Below are 20752 nucleotides of genomic sequence, written 5' to 3'. Positions count from 1 at the left end.
ATTACCATAAGACACATAGGAGGTTTGACATGGTACAAGGACAGCGGAAAAGGAGGGAAATTCAAGTTGATGACGTAGATCAAACAGACACCGCTGGACAGCAGTTTACGGATTTCTCTAAGGGCCTGTTGCCATTCTGGGGTCCTATCTTTAATAGTAGGGCCATCAGACGCCTTTCGAGGGTAATGGAAAGGGTAGTGAATACTGAAGCTGACATTGCAGCAAATATGTCCCTGGAGATGCAGGCTATGAGATTATTTACGATCCAGAATAGAATGGTGCTTGACGTCATCCTGGCGGATAGGGGTGGAGCCTGTCGCGTCATCGGGACGTCTTGTTGCGTGTATATTCCTGACTCCGCCCCGACAGTTAATTTGGCTGTGCAGAAACTCCATAGGTTAGCCGCCGAACTTCATCAAGATACTGGTACTTGGTCCTTACAGTCATGGTTGTGGGGTCTTTTCTCTTCCTGGGGTTGGAAAATATTCATGGTCATTGTAGGTGTAATAGGTTTCCTACTGTCATGCTGCCTCTGTGTTTACTGTCTTCCCCCTTGTTGCTCTATGTGTGCCAGCAATATAAAAAAGTCTAAGAGACCAACGACACAGTATCCGGTATCAAATGATGTTGAGCTTGCTGATGCTAATTGGCTGATGTTTATTCATGATGATGCTCTAGTTTAGGTACGACTTTCCAGCCCATAGATTTTGCTGTAAAGGCCCTCCTTTTGGTTAATAAATGGAAACAAACGTGTTAGCCACAGTCCGCTAAAAGGAGGGTCTGATAGGCGTCAATTTGAAGTCCCGCCCCTTTGTGCATTATGCTTATGAGTTAGCGGAATGTGTCTAACTAATTACTTGTGTTTACGCATTTACATTTATGTTCTCATTATTCAGTTATTCACTTATGCGTGTGACATCATTGGGTGTTCTTAGCTTAGCTTGTGTGCCACCATTTTGAATCATTTCTCTATGTGCGTGCAAACTGCACTCGCTCATTCCCCCTCCCGTAGGAATAGGAATAATTCCTCATGTCAGCATATTTTCATTTCTTGGTTTACTGTAGCTGAAACTCCTGCTAACGAAACTCCTTATCAGGCCGTTCTCATGTGTTGGAGATGTAGCGGCCTGGCTCTGTGTCCTTGGGAGATGATAACAAGTGTTGCTATTGCAGGTGCAGATGCCTCTTGTATGAGGCCATTGTCTACACTCTTGTGGGACCAGTACTTTTCCATTATGGGCGTGTTTTACTCTGCCTTCTCTTATTATAATGTATCACCATGATGATGTGAGTCAGTCCTTCTCGACACACTCTTAGGGGTGAGGTCGATATAGGGCCCTCTCATATGGGAGTTTGTGGCCTAATAAACTTGCTTTGGTTATTCTTCTCCACTGTCCGGCTGACTTATTCTTGGGTAACTATAGGTGAGTGAGGTAAGTCACTCGGGTGGAATTAGCCACGCTTATCAACCCGCCTTCCAGCAAGCATATGCATCGTGGATCGCCACAGTTATTTACTTCCTAGGCTCCCCATCCCCTGCCGCAACTTGGCGCACGATCCCTCCCCTCCGCCAGACTCTGGATGATCGCATTTACAGTTCCTGGGGGTACACACGTCCAACCGCTGATCGGCGCACCGCCGAGGCTCCTCTGAACGACTTATATGGCCTTTGGCACACTACACGCCCACGACCCATACCCCTCACCCGTATTTTTTACCTCACGCGGCACTCACACCATGCCGGCTACTGACCAGGAATACCTAAACCCCACCCCATCTATTATATTGAGTCTGCTGCACACCCCAGACCGAGTTGGAATTATCACCGGTTCTTTGGGGCCTGCTTTCCTTATCACTACAAACGCGACACAGCCCTGAAGAGTCACAGGGCCACTCCTAGTGACGAAACACATGCCGGCTGGTTGCTTATTTCAATACAGTTGTTGCTTTATTAAATAACTTTTCAACTTCACACTGGTGTTGACCATTGCAATTATAATCCAAACGAGACTTCCACAACATTGTGATACCCCTACTATGTGTGCCAGGGACTGTGCTCCGCGATGGATTGTTGTCCACGTACCCGTTCCTCAAAGGGCTTCATATAGAGGGCAAAAAGAAATGTGGACAAATGCAGCCCTGACACAATCCTCGAGAGATGTTAAAAGGCTAAGAGAGGGTGCTGTTAACCCTTACCACTGGCCATGGGGACACACAGCCACACTGGATCCACCATCGGAGAATTGGGCCCAGACCAAAACCGCTCAAACGTCAGGAGCATATAGGGCCAGTGAACCCTGTTGAACGCCTTCTCCACCTTGATGGAAAGGAGAAGGGATGAAATCTGAGAGTGCTGTCCCTGACCAGTACGTGACAAATACATTTTGTAGTGCCACTACAGCTTCTTTCTGGTATGAATCTAGTTTGATCGGGCTCTGCCAGATCTTGCATATGGGGGCCAGACTGCACAACAGGATGCTAGTAAAAAGCTTGGCATCCACGTTAAGTAAGTAAATTGGCATGTAAGAGGAGCACCATGCTGGGTCTTTACAGTGTTTATGGATCACTGTTATAGTGGCCAATTGCATGTTGTCAGTCAGTGTGCCTGTAGTGCTAAATGTATTATAAAGGCGTGCCAATCTGTGAGCTAGTACTGTCCCAAAGGTCTTATAAAAATCAGCTGCGTACCCGTCAGGTCCGGGGGCTTTGCCTGGCTGGAGACGCCCTATGGCCATTAGAGCCTCCACATTGGAAATATCGCCATCTAGTTTGGGTGCATCATCTTGGGGGATATGTGTGAGTGTGACTTACGCCAGGTACGAGGCCGCATCTCTCAAGTCTAGCTCCTCTGTCGTATAAAGAGCGGCGTAGAAGCATTCAAATTCTACAGTGATTAGCTCGCCCTGGCAGACTATGCTACCGTGCAGACACATGAGTTTCTCCTCCCTCTGCAGGATGCCTTGGGTTCGAAGGCGGTGGGTCAACAATTTCCCCTCTGTTTTTACTGCATGCGTAGTAAGTTTGTTTTGCGCATAGCAGGGCATACTCTGTTCTTTTTTTTTAAGTTTGAATTTATTGAAAAACAAGAGAAAAAGAACAGCATATACAGAATTAAGCTTAGTGAATTATAAATAATATAAGTAATGTTAAGTAAATAGAAAAAATCATCGTTATAACAATCATGCTGTATAGAAAGCGGGGAGGAGAAATGAAAAATGGGGGTAAAAACATAATCTAACTCTACCAAATTTTTTGAGGAAGAGACAACAAGGTAAAACAGTTAACACTGTAAACATAAAAGGAAATTATCTAGGAATTAAGAAAATCACAATCTAAACCAATTTTAGTATTTAAACATGAATAACAATATCCTAATTTTGTGAAATAAGACAACAAGGTGAAATTAATGCTGTTTTCAGATACCATCAGCAACATTAACAGCATTAGAGACGGACCAAAATAAATATGTAGTGAGGGGAAGCCATAAATGGTCTCTTTTAATAGCTAAAGAAATAGGGTTAACAACATTTGTATCAAGCCTGTGATGAAAGCACATGGCATTCCACCAAGCTCTGAAAGTAACTTTTTTAGTTGGTGTCCAATTTGAGTTTATTAGATGTAAAGCAACAGCCAATAATAAATCTTGCAACTTAAATACTTAGCTGGTGATTGAGGCCAGTGAGAGGACAGGGAACCTAAAAAACTATTGGAGAAGGAAAAGGAAATGTTAACTTTAAAGGGATTTTTAATCTGAGACCAAACTAGTTACCAGAAATGAGCAATATTGGGGCATTCAAATAACATGTGTTTTAAATCTGCATTAGAGTTACAAGAAGACCAACAAGTAGATGAGGTAGTGTGTGAAAAGGAAGCTAATTTTGCATGGGAAAGTAATAGTCATTGATAAACAAAATAAAGAGTTTGCAAGGTGTTAGCTGCTCTTGAAGTTTTGTGGATTTTGAGCCACAATTTTTCCCATAAGGAGATTGGCCAGCATTGTTGTAGATCTCTTTCCCATGCCAACTCAGTTTTTAATTGAAACCTCTTCAAAGGCGATAATAGCCAATTAAAAATAGAAGAAGCCGAAGGGGTGAGTCTAGAATGGGAAATAGGGGGGAGCAAGTTGTAGGAAGTGCGGGGATAGTTGGTAATGCGAGAAGGTACTGATTTAGTGAAGGAAGTAGAGAATAATATTGTTTACGAAAAGAATTAGGTAATGAGAATTTCGATTGTAGATCACAGAAGGATAGGGGAAGATTATTATTCAACAGATGGGAAATCCAGAGTAACCCCTTGGATCTCCAAGATTTTCAATAAATGGTATGATTCTTGATGCCTAATAATTTATTGTGCCAAATAGGTTGTTGAGACAGAGAGGCAAAAGAGGTGTAAGAAAAAGGTAGAAAGAGGGTTAGAAGCTTACGAGAATGAGAAATAATTAGGGAGTTTACACAAGAAATATTATTAGTAAAAGCAAGAAACTCCTGATATGCAAAGGGAGAATGTATAGATCTTTCTAAGGAGAGCCACACAGGGGGATGAGTGGGTAGAGCTGAAGAAAGCCAACGGGAAGATTGTTTCAGAGAAAAGGCCGAATGGTAAGATTTGAAGTCAGGAATTCGAAGGCCTCCATTAGATTTATCCTTTTTTAAAGAAGATAAGGCTATTTGAGGGGAAATGTTTTTCCATCAAACTTTAGTTAAAAGTGAATCAATTTTTTTTAAATAGCGTCCAGGAATATGCACAGGTATCATGGAAAGTGTATAAAAAAATCAATGGGGTGAGCATCATCTTAATGGAATCAAGTCGTCCCACCAGGATAGAGAAAGAGGATGCCAGTGGGTAATATTATCATTTCGCGATTTTATAATATAATCAAAATGGAGTTTTAAAGTGTCAGAGATAGAAGAAGAAAACCATAGACCTAAATATTTGATTTTAGAGGATTACGGTGAAAAACCTGTCTGGGTGAAATAATTTTTAAGGCATAAAACATTAAGTGGTAAGACTTCACATTTTGAATTTTGAATTTGAATTGAGACGATATCCTGATAATTGAGAAAAAGTATTAACCTGATGAGAAAAGGGAGGGAGAGAAGTGGTCGGGTTAGAACAATAAAAAAGAATACTGTCTGCATAAACAGACATTTTAACCGGATGAGAACCAAATTGAAAATCAGAGATCTGAGCATCTTGTCTAATTGTTGTTAAAAAGGGTTCTAACGCTATTACAAATAACAACTAAGACAAAGGGCAACCTTGTCTTACTCCTCTGAGAAGAGAAAAATAATCTGAGGTTTTGCCATTAACAAAAATAGAAGCTCTGGGACGGAATAGAGCAATGAAATTAAGGAAATTAATTTAGGAGGAAAACCTATCCATTTTAAAACATAAACATAAAATCCCAACCAATCCTGTCAAATGCTTTTTCAGCATCTAAAGCTATGGCAGCAATAGGGTAATCTAAGGAAGAAGCCTTACTGAGGACATTAAAGAAGACTCTATAATTGTCGGAGGATAAGCAACCATTTACAAAACCGGATTGCTCAGGTCCAATAAATTCAGGTAAAATAGGATTGATGCGTAATGCTAAAATTTTTTCAAAGATCCTATAGTCAGTATTGACTAAAGAGATGGGGTGGAAATTTTCACAAAGGGAAGGGTCTTTGTTATCCTTTGGGATTAGACATAACATGGCTTCTTGAAAAGTGCCATGAGACGAACCATTGGTAATATAGGAATTAAATAGGAGTAAGAGATTTCAAAGAAGGAGTTTAGCAAAGTGTTCATAAAACATGTTAGATTTGGGGGTCTTTAGTTGGCACAGGTAGGTACTTTGGACAAATAGGGACCCTCTCCTCGAGTCAGGATAAGGGGATTACACTCCTAAAATAACCCATTCTCACCCCCTTGGTAGGTTGGCACACGCAGAAGGGCTTTACTTCAGAGGCGTTGTAAGTTAAGCAGTTGTGACCACAGACAGTAACCCAGTGACAACGGTTGTATGACATTACAACACGGGCTTTTACCCCGCGTGAAATTACGACGCTGTTTTACAACACAAGTCGTTACAACGACTTGCTCTGTAAGCGCTGGATAGTGGAATAGTTTAATTTTCTATTCCAACTCCAGCCCACGTTACAGTAGGGAAGGTGGTGAAATAGAAAATTAAACTATTCCTTTTCCAACAGCGCCCTCCAGCGCAAGTCGCTGAAACGACTTGCGTTGTAAAAGCAGCGTCGTAATGGCAGCACGTGGTAATGCCCGCGTTGTGATGGCTGCTCACCGTCACAACACTACAAATGGACACCACACAGGTTTTACATTAAAAAAAGTAGACTTTATTTAGAGTTACCACAAGACCATAAATGACAAAAATACACACTAGGATTACTTTAAGATGGTAGATTTAAGCTTAGTTCAGTTCAGTTCTTAGATGCAACACTTTGCGTCAATGTACCTTAAGTTGCGTTGTGCTTCCTCGACAAGCAAGCAATGGGAAATGTCGCAGCAATTGGAAATACAGCAAAGTTCAGATACAAAGAAATAAAGACGTGAAGATCTTCCAGATGCGGCACGCTTCTCGGGTATGCGAGAAGTCCTCGGTTCGATGCGTGGACTGCAGCGGCGACACCCTTACGATGCGACGGCATCAGCTCCAGAGGTGACGCTCTTCTCCCACAATGCGTGAAGCTTCCACTCGTTGCAACAACTACAGCAGCGACATCCAAGAATCGACGGCAGCAGCTCCGACGGCGGCACGCTTCTCGGGGATGCGAGGTGCTCTTGGTCGATGCGGTGCAATGCAACAGTGCCAGCCACGACACCCTCCTTCGGAGTTGCGATGGCAGGCACAGCGACAGCGACACACTCCGACCTCGTTGTGATATTCTTTTTCTGGCGCGTTGCAGTGCGACAACTACAGTGGCGACACCCTCCTTCGGAGTTGCGACGGCAGCAGCAGCGACGGCAACATGATTCCTTTTCGTTGCGGCACGCTTCTCTCCGATGCAGTGCAGTGTGACAGTTCCAGCGGTGACACCCTCCTTCGGAGTTGCGACGGCGACATGCTTCTTCTCTTTCAAGTCGCGCTTCCTGCTTCTTGCGACATGCAGTCTCTCAGAAGGCCCAAAACAGCAGCAGACACTTCCAAAGAACTCTGGGTAGCTGGGGGTGAAGTCTGTTGTCCCTTAGACTTCAGCAGGAGGCAAGCTCTTTTCCAAGCCCTTGGAGATCCTTCACAAGTTGAATGCAAAGTACACAAAGTTCCTTTATCCTTCCTTTAGCAGTAAGTCAACCACTGCAGGCCAATCCCCCAAGCAGCACTTCAGCTTGGGAATAGTCTCTCCTCAGTTTATTCAGGTTCCTCTCCTCAGTAAAGGTTTCTTCTTGTAGTCCAAAGTGATCTAATTTCATGGGATCAGGGTCCCAATATTTATACCCCCAAATCCTTTGTTCTCTGAAGGGAAAGGGGCCTTTGCCCAGTTCAAACCAGTTCGGAAGCACTCTGTTTACCAGACTTCTCCTTTCCTTTCACAGTGCAGGGCAGGTACATTAGACGCCCCACAGGAGGTGGAGCCAGCATTGTGGAAGGCAAGTACAGTCCTGGAGCACTTTGTTGACAGTACTCCTTCTCTTCTTTCAGAGTGTAGGGCAGAGACATCAGCCGCTCTCCAGGGGGTGGAGCCAGCATTGTGGAAGGCAGGCACAGCCCTATTCAAGGTTCAGGTGCAACTCCTCCCTCCCATCTAGATGCAGATCTCTCTATTCACCACTGGGTGACTCAGCCTGTCTCCTGGAATTCCCCAGCCCTGTCACTCACAAAACCAGACATAGGAATACACAACTTAGCAGAGGCAGGTTTGAATGGTTAGACAAGCAAATACCTACTTTCTAAAAGTGGTATTTGCAAACACGGAATATTAAAATAAACTTTACTAAAAGATGTATTTTATTATTCTGAGTTCAGGCATACTAAACTCGAATTTCTACCATGTTCTCTGAGACAGTTAGGATTATAAAATGTAATAACTTTAACAGCCCATTCTGGCCTATGGAGAACAGGTAGCCTTGCAATAGTGAAAAACGAAAATGGCTGTAATTCACTATTAGGACGTGCCACACACACCAGGGCTTGTCCTACCTTATCCTTACAATGCACCCTGCCCTTGGGCCTACCATAGGGGTGACTGATATGAAGAAAAGAGAAGGTTTAGGGACTGGGAAGTGGGTGCACTTGCCCTGTCAGCATGATAGTACCAGACTGCACGGAGGCTTTGCAATGGCAGACCTTAGACACATTTTAGAAGGCTGCTTCTGTGGGTGACACAACCAGTGCTGCAGGCCCACTAGCAGCATTTGGCTTTACACACCCTGGACACACTAAGTGCACTAGACTAGGGTCTGACAAGTAAACCAAATAGCCAAACATGGAACCACTGATTAATACATCAATTTACAATAGGGAGCACTTGCACTGTGGCACTCAATAGCAGTGGCACAGTGCCCAAAGCATCTAATACCAGCAAAAATACGTGAGTCAACAGTAAAAATGGAAGGGAGACCCACGCCAATCGTGCCAGGTCTAACAAAACTCAACAGTAAATCCATCAGGACCCGGGGCCTTCCACGTCGCCAGACCGAAATAGCATGGGTAATGTCAGTTAATGTAATATCAAGTTTTAAAGAATCAAAATCAATAGAGTCAGAGGGCGGAGAGTGAATAGATTGAAAATAAAAAGATACATCTGTTTCATTTGGTTGAGTCTCTGGAGTATATACATTTTATAGAAGGAGACAAATTCATGTAAGACATCCTCATATTTAAATAGAAGAGATCCATTAGTACTTTGTAGAGAATCTATTCTAGTTCTTTCTTTATTTTTAAGTAGTTGGCTAATAGTTTCCCCATTTGATTTTGGCCACCATAATAGCGAGCACTACTCTTTAAAAGATAGGAAGAAGCAGCTTCTGTCGAAAGTCTGTTAAAAGTAAGTTTGGCGTCAATAAGATTTTTTAAAGAAGATTCAGAGTTGGAGCGGTAATCATAACAGGGAAAGAGTCTGGAGTTGAATTCATAGCAAAAAATTCAGAGGCAGAAGAATTGAATTGACTAGAGAAATTAGGGTCTGCAAGTAATCAATTGTTGAAACACCATCTACAGTTATGAGGGATAAAAGGTATTAGATTAAAGTCAACAAAAACTGGAGCATGGTCTGAAATTAAATTAAAATCTATGTCAGAATGTAGGGCATGCTGAGCTAAAGGCTTACTAAGAAAGAGGTAGTTGATACGGGATTGCGTTTGGTGTGGGGGTGAAAAGTATGTATATTCTCTGAGATCTGGATGACAAAGTCTCCAAATATCAACAAGGGACCTACGCTGTAAGGAGGAGGTAAATTGTGAGTGCATTTTAGTATTTACAAATTTGACAGACAAATGTCGATCCAATAAGGGGTCAAGTATTTGATTACAGTCACCGCCAAAAACAAAATAGTCATCATTATATCAAATTAATTTATTAGAGATTTGTGTCCAGAAAACCTTACCAACAGTAACAGGGCCATATACATTGAAAATAACTAAAGGTATGTTATCAATAAGAAGTTTAATAATAACCCAACGTCCATCGGAATCAGTTTCTTAATGAACAACAGAAACATTGGGGGCATATTCACAAGGAGCTATCGCCGAATTAACAGCACTTTAGCGTAGCCAAAGTCGTGATAAATTTACCTCCCAATTCACAAGCTGGTGCAAACAGCCCACAGCACCACATTTCCTGCGTTAGCATCCGCAAAAAACATAGCCACGGATAACTCTGGCAGCTATCATTAATGAGATGCAGAGTAGGCGTTCCTGAGCAAAAAGCAGTGACAACATCACTCCGCAACATTCTCAACGACCAGCCAGATCGGCGATAAGAACACAAAATACACAATAAGGCACGTAAGCAGGAGGAAATGAACACCTGCTCTGACCTGGTGTAAAGTCAGACCACAGCCCGCATCACAAAAGGGAGCACAGCCCAGAGCCACACCTGAAGACAAACAGACGCCATGGAGCAACTGAACATGCAGCACGGACACCCAAGAGGGCAACAACACGCACTGACACCACCCCCAGGACCACCCTTCCCTGGCCCCCCCTGACCAAAGACATGCCACATCAGCTACACCTAAACATGTGCAAAATAATCCACCTGATGTCGCACAATCCCAACTGGTGACATTCATTTGTCATCACAGAAATGAGCATCACACATTCACTTTCAAAGCAACCAATGAAGTGAACAATTAAATGAAATAAAGACACATGGCGGTTCCCCTCGGGACAATCCATAGGTCACAGCCTGCAAGTCAAAAGACATGATGAGTAGGTGTGTCCTGCACACATCAAAGAACAGAGAGAGAGAGAGAAGAAGAGGGGGGGAGAGAGAGAGAAGAAGAGAGGGGGAGAGAGAGAGAGAGAAGAAGAGAGGAGAGAGAGAGAGAGAGAGTAAAAGAGAGGGGGTGGGAGAGAGAGAGAGAGAAGAAGAGAGGCGGAGAGAGAGAGAGAGGGGCGGAGAGAGAGAGAGAGAGAAGAAGAGAGGGGGAGAGAGAGAGAGAAGAAGAGAGGGGGAGAGAGAGAGAGAAGAAGAAGAGAGGAGAGAGAGAGAGAGAGAGAGAGAGAGAGAGAGAGAAAAAGAGAGGAGTGAGAGAGAGAGAGAAGAAGAGAGGCGGAGAGAGAGGGAGAGAAGAAGAGAGGCGGAGAGAGAGAGTGTGTGACGCCCCTGCGCATCCAGGCCACACTGCTCACCTGCTGCCACTGGTGTGTCTCCAACCACCTGCTGGTATGTATAGCAGTACACCAGGTCACACATCAGAGTCAGAGTAGTCATCTGAAACAGAGCCCAGATACATGACTGGCACAGTACACACACTTGCACAAGACAACATCGCCCGCCCGCCCATGCACACCCAGGCAGAGGCACCCCAGCCACTCCCGCCACCCATCAGAGCATGCCCGGACATGCATACCCGGGCCTCACTGCTCACCTTCCGCCACCGGCTTATAGACAGGAGGTCCCACCACGTGCCACTGCAAGCCACAAGCCTGTGGCCTGTGAACATGGCACCCTCACACCATGCAGCCATTCTGTACAGGCCACCAGGTCTCACGTCTGGTGCTGGGTCTTGATTACTCCATGGCATAGGGCGTACCAGTGCACCCGGCATCATTGCAGGCTGCACACCCGCTCAGCCCAATGGGTGCTACTAACTCTGTGATTCCGGAAGTGAGGTCATGTGCCGGTAGGCCCAAGCTGCCCACTGGCTCTGGCCTACACTGCGGTCCAGCAGGGCACACAAAACCTCAACTGTCCGGACCTCAGGCTGCACACCCGCTCAGCAGCTTAAGGTGGCACTGACTCAGTGCACCCAAAGTCACCATCCCGTGGTGGGGTGCCTGTGCCAGCCGCAATGCTCCGGGTGCCACTAACCCTGTTCAACCCCAGTCAGCATCCCGTGGTGGGGTGCCTGTGCTGGTCGCAAGGCCTCAGGTGCCCCGAACCCTATTCAACCCCAGTCAGCGCCACGTGGTGGTAGGCCCATCCCGGCCACAAGGATTGGCTACCACGAACCCTGTGCGCAACAACTCATGGGCCCTTTATGATTGAGAACCGTGGAGCGTCCGTCATCCAGTCGCCACCAGCAGAGGGGAATGTGACATTGTCAGCCCCTTATGTTGGCAGAGTCACATGGCATGTGACGCCTGTGCCGGACGGGTGTGGTGTGTGTGCAAACTTGCCCTCGGGGAGTGGCTGTGACATGCTGCCAACTAGACCAGTGACCTGCACACTACCAGCGAGTACGCCTGCGACGGAAAGCTCTCTCCTCGGAGCACTAGCTGAGTGGTCTGGCCTGCCATACGCCGAACCAGCGCAGGGCTTGCAACATTTACTCATGGGTTCTGGGCGTGGTTCAGTCCATGTCCAGACAAGGAAGTGGCTGATGCGTGTGTCCCTGTTGTGGTGTCCACGGCACCTGTTACACAAAATGCTATGTAGCACCCTCTGACTGGCATCCCACAGGATGAGCATCATTGACGCAAGGAAAATCCCAGTCTCTTCATTCATCCACACATACATACATAAATGATGAAAGACATGACTCAGCAGTGCATCATTGAATGTTTATTACACATCCAGTGCAGTTCTGCAGCTGGAGCGGTACAGGGCACTGCCAAGCACACTACACAATATGGGCCAGTGGAGGGCCAGCCAAAATCCATCCGGGGATGACAAGTACTGAGAAGAGGAAGGGTACCGTCCGCAGTCTGGTTGCCGTGTTATTGGTCATCAAACAGGATCTGGCAGTTCATGTCGCTGTCCAAGGTGGGTGCATCTGAGTGAATCGCGGGTCAGTAGAAGGTCATGAGGCAGAAATGAATTCTACTGAGTCCTTCTGATCACAGGCCCGTCCACGTCCTCGTCCACGGTGTGTGCTCTGCCCCACCTGTGATTGTGGCTGTACTGATGAGGCACTGTGCGCCACTGGCACATCAGGGGCCAGAGGAGGATTGTTGACCGCACTGTTTCCCACTGACACATCAGGTGCCGGAGTGGATAGGCCTGCCACACTGGGAGGCACTGACACACCAGGGGGCAGAGATGTGTATAGTGTGGGGGCAGCAGCATTCATCATTGCCACGCCTTTTGGCAGCAATGACATGATGAGGATCTTCAGGGCATGGTAGATCCCAGCTACATTCCGCTGATGTGCAGTGGTGGCTGCCAGCCTTTCCGCCTCCATCCGCACCATGTCCTTCATTAACCTCAGCATGTGTACCAGCTCACGGCTGGTATCGCAGGAGTCACTCTGAGCGGATAGGTGTTCTTCTCTCCGCGTCATGACTCCAGTAATGTAAGTCAGGGCTCGTTGAAGACCATGGAGGGGGCCTACACACCCAAGGATGGCGTCAAGTTTGTTTGCCATGATGCCGAAGCCCAACCGCACCTACTCAGCCGTCTCCCTCTGGCACTCCAGCACACTGTGTTGGAAGGCCATGTGTTGTTCCTGGGGGTCTTGGGAGAGTGCCAGGGCTGTGGGTGCCTCCTGCTGGGTGGTTTGGGTAGTGGGTGGGGTCTCCTCAATGCAACTGGGCTGCCCTGATCCTGGAGGTGAGTGGCGGATGAGGTCAATGATGTCTTGGATGGTTTGGGTGGTAATGGTAGTGTTGTCCTCCTCATCATCGGTTAAGAGTGGCTGGGACTGCTCTGCAGGAGGTGTTGACGGTGCCTCTGCGATGTGAGGGGAGATGGTGTATTATAATGTGTCCACATGTATGTAGCCGCATGGTACATGTTGACATTCAGACAGCATGGCATTGTACATTGTGACAGTCTGTAGATCTGGGCGAGGACCCAGAGTCATTGTGGGTGTACACTGTGCTCTGCTTGATTGTGCATGTGTGCCATTGTGCCCATCTCCACCCGTCCCCTCAGTACCTGGTGGTCACTCACCCTGTTGCGGTTGTGTTGTGTCCTGTCGAGCAGTGTCCGATCCACCAACTCCGGCCACATTCTCTACACTGATGACTGTCGACACCAGCTCCTCCATGTCACCCAGCATGCGCTGTGCCCCCACCTCCAGTCTGCGTTGCTGCCTTCTGGTTGGTGGAGAGTTTCTCCTTGGTATTCGGCTTGATTTCATTCCATTGCCTCTTGACCTCCTCCATTTTCCTCTTGAGCACTCCGACGGCATTCACCTTGTCCACGATGTCCCGCCATATTCCATTTTTGGTACCCAATGACACGTTGGAAGTGACAAACAGTTGGTGATGGTGTTCCATCACCTCCGTGACTATGATCCCTTTCGCATGCGGACTGAACTTCGTCTTCCTCTTCTTCTTGTCCTTGCCCCTCCCTTTCCCCAAGGTCTGGCCTGGTCATCCAGAGGGCTTGTGGGGTTGCACTTGTCCTCTGCGCCTGCTCCGGCTGCCTCCATGGTACTTGGGTGTTGGTCAGTTTGTGTTTGGGTGTTTTTTCCTTCTTTATGGTGATTTTTCCCACCTGACAGGTGTGTGTTGCAGGCCTGGCGCTGCTTATCACTGATTCCTCATCGTGCTTTGGCCCATCGCAGGTTTTTTGGTGTTGTGGTTTGGGTTTTTGTCTCCACCGAGGTGGTTGTATCGCGGACATTGTCCGCAGTTTTGGCAGACCATCGCATGCTACCACCTTGTAGTGAATTCCACGTTGTCACAGGGTTATTTTCCCGCGATAGGATGCGATGTTGAAAGTTGCTTCCGCTACTCTTGCGGTAATTATCACACATTCTTGTGTATATACCCGCTGAGTTTCTTATGACAAAGAATCTGAACTCCATTTTTCTTACCTAAAACTGGAGAAGAGAAAACCTGTCCCACCCAACATCTCTTCAGTTTGGATCTTCAGCTTCAGAGAGTTGAGATTCTTGAAGTAATGCTACGTCAGTTTTTAAATGAGCTAAATGAGATAGCACCCGTTGTCTTTTAATGGCATTATTCAATCCCTTAACATTCCATTTAGTAACTCTGAATGTGGGTAAAAAGCATTAACATGAACATTCTCTAAGCAAACAATGATAGAATTGAACTTTGAATTAAAATAAAGTGGAAGAAAAAGAGTGTGAAGAAAAAAGGTAATAAAAGACCAAAATAGGACAAAAAGAAGTGGAAAAATGAGGAAGGAAGCAACATAAGCATTTACTATACCTACAATGCCAGAATCAGTCAAAAACATATGATTCAATAGAGAAGGTAGAGGGCAGAAAAAGATAAAGAGGAAGAAATGGAAAAAAGTGTGGAGAGAAGATACCTTAAAAAAGAAAGTCAAAGAGAGAAGAATAAGATGGAGAACAAAGAGACAATACATGGCATACAATAGACGACTGAAGAACATACCTACAACACAACATGAAGTGGGGTATGGTTACACCACAAGATGACGATGACGACACCATCACAGCTCTGCCTAGCCCACAAAGGGGCCATGGGTAAAACTTCGACAAAAAAGTGGGGAGACCAGGAGGGAAGTAATAACGGGAGAAGAACTATACCTGTATAAGAGAAGGGATAAAACATGTATATGAAATAAAACATGCAATGTAAGGGAAAGAAGGAACAATAGGTACGAGCAACCTCTTAATACAACTAGAGAAGACAAATATATGCGCAGAACAACAATCAAGGAATTACATATACGAGAAAACAATCAGACAAGGCGAAGTAAAATAATAAATCAAATAGGCTATGAAATGTCCATCGTGACAGTTCCAAGTTGACGAAGGAATTCCTGCAATACGACTGTATCATCAAATGTGGTAGTTTTTTCTTTAAAGTTGACTTTGAAAAGGCAGGGCTGGATAAGTCTGAATCTGGCATTTAGAGTTCGCAGTTGAGGCCGAAGATCAAGGAATTTTTTCCGATGATCAGTCGTAACCTTAGCAACATCTTGAGAGAAAAGTAGGCGTTGACCCTCCCCAAAAAATTTTGGGGGCATTTGACTGCAGACAAGACTTGAGGAAGGTCTGTATATTGCAAGAAAAACATGATGACTCCTCTGGGTTTTGCAGAGATCTTAAGTCCAAGTCTAGGAGCCCTTTGGATATTGAGAGGAGATGTAGTAGGAAGGTCAAAGAGCTTAGGCAATGTTTGAAAAAAGATGGTTGGGTTGGAGCCTTCTGTATTCTCGGGAAGACCATAAATTCGGTGGTTATTCCTGCGATTACGATTTTCTAAATCTTCTGATTGTTTCTTAAGCAGGGATATCTCAGATTCCAGAAAGGAAATGCGCGAGCACGAGACGTGCAAAGAATCCGTTCTCTGTTCCACAACAAGCAGATGTAAATCCAGGGAGGACCATTTGTCATCCAAATTCTGCAAGGTTTTATTGGTCTCTTCAACAAAAGGTTTCAGAGGATTAAATCCATGGAGGCCGAGGATGACTTCACTGGAGAAAGAGGGTCTTTTTTTGGTTGCTTGGTGGAAATTGCAGGCAACTTACTTGATAAATGTGATTTTGGAATGGTGTCTGACACCTGATCAGGTTTCTGAGACAAAACGTCATGCATTTCGTAAAGAGGAGATTCAGAAGCAGATAGCGTGGTGAGTTTGCAGGAAGTGGTAAGCGTAAGGTTTCTTAGTCTTCCCATAGAAAAAACACAGGAAGTAGAATAAGCTATAATTAATTTTAAACATCCAGAGAGCAGTAAGATAGAGTCTCCAACCTATAAAATTGCCAGCGGGTCACCTTCTCAGTCAGCCAAAAACACCATAAACAGTGATAAAAAGTGACATTGAGGGTACCTAAGCTTTTCTAGAGTAATGAGGAGGGTCAAGCCATAAGAAAAGGGAGGTCTAAAAGACGAAGGCGCAAAAACATCTTTGTACAATATTGGAATGGAAGAGATTATTGCGCACACTTAATGACAAAATTGAAGTGCAATATGTGAAAAAAGGTGTTTTAAAACCTCTCCAAATATGTCCACAGATTGTTGTAGCGTTGACAGAGCAGCAATTTAATGAACATCCACATGATAACAGTCAGTTGAGGAAAAAAGTTATCCAGAATGTACTTAGATGATGCAGTGCAGGAAAAAGGAATCACAAAATGGCGGCCATAAACAAAGAACCAAGTAGCATCTGCTTCCCAAAGTAACAGGAAAAACCTCAGTTAATCAAAATCATAAAAAAGTCACTTGCCCATTTGAAATAACAGCTACCAAGTTTTGTCTTTCCTCATGAGTTGATATATGAACACATGCAGGAAGAAACTTCAAAATGATGCAGGGTACTTATATCACAAAATGGTGGCCGTTATTCATGAGGATATGCGCCTCTCGCTGAAAAACTGCAGACAATGGGGACATTTTGCACCTGAGCCAAACTGGAGGCTTCTCACAGCATAGTTACATCAGGCGCTCGTGTCTCACACCAGGAACAAGGTGTTCTCCGCACAAAATGGAGTTGTTTGAAAACCCTTGCCGCGGAGCTCCGCCGTCACGCCGCCATCTTGTCCGGTGCCTAGACCACGCCCCCATACTCTGTTCTATACATTTCCAATACCTTAAGCTGTATGCAGGCCGCCGTGAGTTGGCGCTGCACATCCAAGGCACAGGTCTGCTTATGCGTGGCTTCCAAACCTTTTATGTTGCCTTTCAATTTAGACTGAGTAGCTTGCCTGTCTTTAGTAAGGTGGGCAGTTAGGTTGATAAAGTGGCCCCATAGAACCCCCTTAAGTTTGTCCTAGAGCAGAGCTATGGGGGTATCAGGGGTATCATTGGTGGCTAAAAGGAGTGGATGGCAGCAGTAACATGTGTGACTGTCTTCTCAAAGGTGAGCAATCTGTGGTTAAGGCACCATGTGCATGGAGGGGGTGTAATAGAAGGAAAGGCACACCTCAGAGTGAGGGGAGAAGGATAGAGCAAAGCGACTGCCCCAATCTCGACCGCCAATGTAGTGGTCGTGATGCGAGGGGCGTCAAGAAAAGATCCATTCTAGCATATATTTTGGTGGGCAGCAGAGAGCTGGTGCATTTGAGTGTGTCTCCCCTTCCTGGTCCAGTCTTCTCGGCGGACGCTTGGCAACCAGATCCTTGAGGGTGGCATCCTTTTTGCAATTTAGTTGGAAAGTCATTTCTGCACCTTGGAGTAACTACCTCACTGAAGAGAAAGGAGTGGCACCACACGGCATCAGGAGAAGGGCCTGCTTGGATGAAGAATGCATCTCCCACAGAGAACGGGCACCCAGACTCAGCACCAAAATCAGGGGGTCCGGCAGATGTCCAGAGCTCAGGGTACCCCCAGTGTCACCAATCTCACCTCTACCTCCCCGATGCCAGGGGCGACCATCAAGAGTGCAGCGTATATTCCAAAGGTGTCAGGTCTCCACCAAAATGCAAGTGTTGGCACCTGCTCTATAGAAAGTCAGGGGCACCAGTCTAGGGAAGACCAGGCCAGCCAGAGCAGAAGGAACTTATATACAGTGAGGGGATGTCTGACCGGCATCTGGCACCTCAGCCTGCGGCATCTGGGCTCCCAGGGTCAATGAGCAGCCAGGCAGAGCTTCAGTCCTCAGCAAACGCGTTGGCAGGTGCAGTCCCAATAAGGAAGTGAGGGTGCAGAGGGCCAGGCAGGCTAGAAATGGTCAGGCCATAAATGATAAGCCAGAACAACTAAGAGACTCCCTCATGACCTATAAATACTTTTATCACAGGGAATAGCTCTTAACCACAAGGCATACACAAAACATATCTTCACTTTTTTGGGGGGATTTACTCATTTATTTCATTTTTTTATATAAAAACCTTTTTTCATTTCTTTATATCTTTTTTCTAAGTACAAAAATTATTAAATATGCATTGCTCAAAAAACTCATTGACGATATTATATCAACACATTTGGACCATCAGTATATATCCAGAACATGAATTACACAAATTCATATATTCTAAAAACAAAATCAATTCTACTAAACCAGGTAGAGAGCCACAACCACACATACTCATACATACATTCTAAACATACAACCCGTCAAAAGCAGACACTAATCATCCTGTCGCATTGTATCTGTTGTCCAATATGTGACCGTAGTCATTTGATCTAAATATGGAGAAAATGGCCAACGCGTTTCGGTGGAAGAACAGCAGTGGAGACCACCTTCATCAGGACCAGCCAGAAACAATTCAATATGGGATCTCTAGACCTGGATTTTGAGTCTTTTTAATGCAAGCTATATCTGTCACACTATAGTGACTATCTCACTTTTCGTGGGAGCACGGAGAGAATCCTCGTCCTATTGGATTGACCTTATCACATCATCGATCTGATTAGTCACTGTCCCCTGAGTGTACTTGATCTCGAGGGAAACTTTATTCCTACTCTTCTTGTCAGAGGCCGGAGGAATTTATTACTTCAAATGTTGCACAAACGACAGAAGGGACCCGACTTGTTATATTCCTCATCTAGGAAAGGCTCACTCTTCTTGTATAATTTGGGGGGAACGCCACACGTCCTACTTGGTTGTATTTATCGATACATTTTGTATGTTCTAATCGCCACCAAAATTCTTTATAACTACAGGTTCGTTATGTGTCCAGGGCCCCCCTCAGCCCATTCCAGCAGCACCCGACTGCACAGAACAATTTCACGTGGGAGTGGGGGAAGCTCCCACCACTCTGTAGGTGCCACATACCTCTGCCTGTAACGCCACCGGGACTCCAACGAGTATCCCCCTCAACCCACCCAGCCTCTTCTCTCTCTCTGCCAGTTGGGCACAGATTGCATGATGAGGCCAGTGGCCGGCCAAGTGTCAAGCACCACCAGCATAGGTACAGCAGGACCTGCTTGTGAGCTGCACCAGTGCCAGACAATCCGGCCTATGTCCCTGTGGCCACCGGGTCCCACAGAGTCGAAAGAGCGCAGAACTCTGCAGTGAAGCGATGAGGGCAGGCCCACACCTCCGTTCGCCCGGTCACGTGGCTGCCTCACCGTCCGGTTCGGCAACCTCAATTCGGGCCCTCCAGACACCACGGGCCCGAGTTCGGTTTCCATTGCGGCCCGCATTTTGGTCATGCGCCTGTTCACAGTATCACCTCGCCAACGGCTCAGGCATTGTCCAAGCAGGGCAATCTAGGCCAGGGGCTCCCCGCAGGGGATGGCGACCTTCTCATGTGTGCCCACAGCAATTGTGGGTCTAAGGGGGGCCCAGCATTTGGGCCAATGCTATTGCCAAGCAGCGGAACTCCGCTAGGAAGGTCCCACACAGGCAATATATTGGACACCCCCTAAAACAGCAGCTTTAAATTTAAACATTGCACAGCACAAGTCTGTGCTCTTACTACATTACCTTTCACTTTGTTCACTGAGCTATTAAGGGCTCACAGAAGCTGGGGCTCTAAAATGGAGTTGACTACCGTGGGGTTCCCTAAACAAACTTAAGGGCCTGTGCCAGGTGAATCACTAAAGCACCTCTATATACAAAAAGAAAACACAAACTTAATTTCCAAACACAGTATCTCGTGACCCAGATCAGCCAGTGCACATGAAGGGTTGCATGACTGCTTCTTGCAACTCAGTGTTTAGGTTAGAATGGCTGCTGGCATATTCAGATCGAAACAGGCTTGGCCCTGGGATGACAAGCATGGAAATTGGGCTATGAAGGTGCAGCCCTGACAAGTGCCACGCATTAGGCGTTCGTGTACGCATTGTGGTGGATGTCCCGCATCACCCACTAAAATGTGTTGTCACGCATATTTAGCTCCTCTGCAGCACTGACTAAGGTGCTTTTTTCTCCTACAGGAGGTGTACTCAACTTCTCTTTAACTGTGCGTCGAGGCAGTGTGAGCTTGGTGGTCCAGAGATGTTACTGAGGTTGCCATGGAAACCTGCTCTTGGACCCTGGTCGGCATGTTACAATGTATTAAACAGTGTCTCCACACACCCGGCCCTCTGAGTAGCAATCATCACTCAGAGAGCAAATTTAATATAAAAATAAACCATTTCCGGGCTGGTGAAAACTGATAATGGCTTGTGTATATCATCATTTTTGTTTGCTATGTGGTGAAGAGATTTGAGTCTGTCAGTCCAGCAAGGTGCTACCCTCCCTTTGCTGTAGCCCGAGTACCCAGACAGCCTCTTCTTTGCTCCCATAGTCCATGGCCTCCCAATGAAGGCAAAACCCATCATACATTACAGTATAATGGTCTGAGTGAAATCCCTGTGAACAGGATAGTGCT

This window comes from Lissotriton helveticus, chromosome 3_1, assembly GCF_964261635.1.
Source record: "Lissotriton helveticus chromosome 3_1, aLisHel1.1, whole genome shotgun sequence".
Lineage (NCBI taxonomy): Eukaryota > Metazoa > Chordata > Amphibia > Caudata > Salamandridae > Lissotriton > Lissotriton helveticus.
This window is presented reverse-complemented; position numbering follows the sequence as displayed.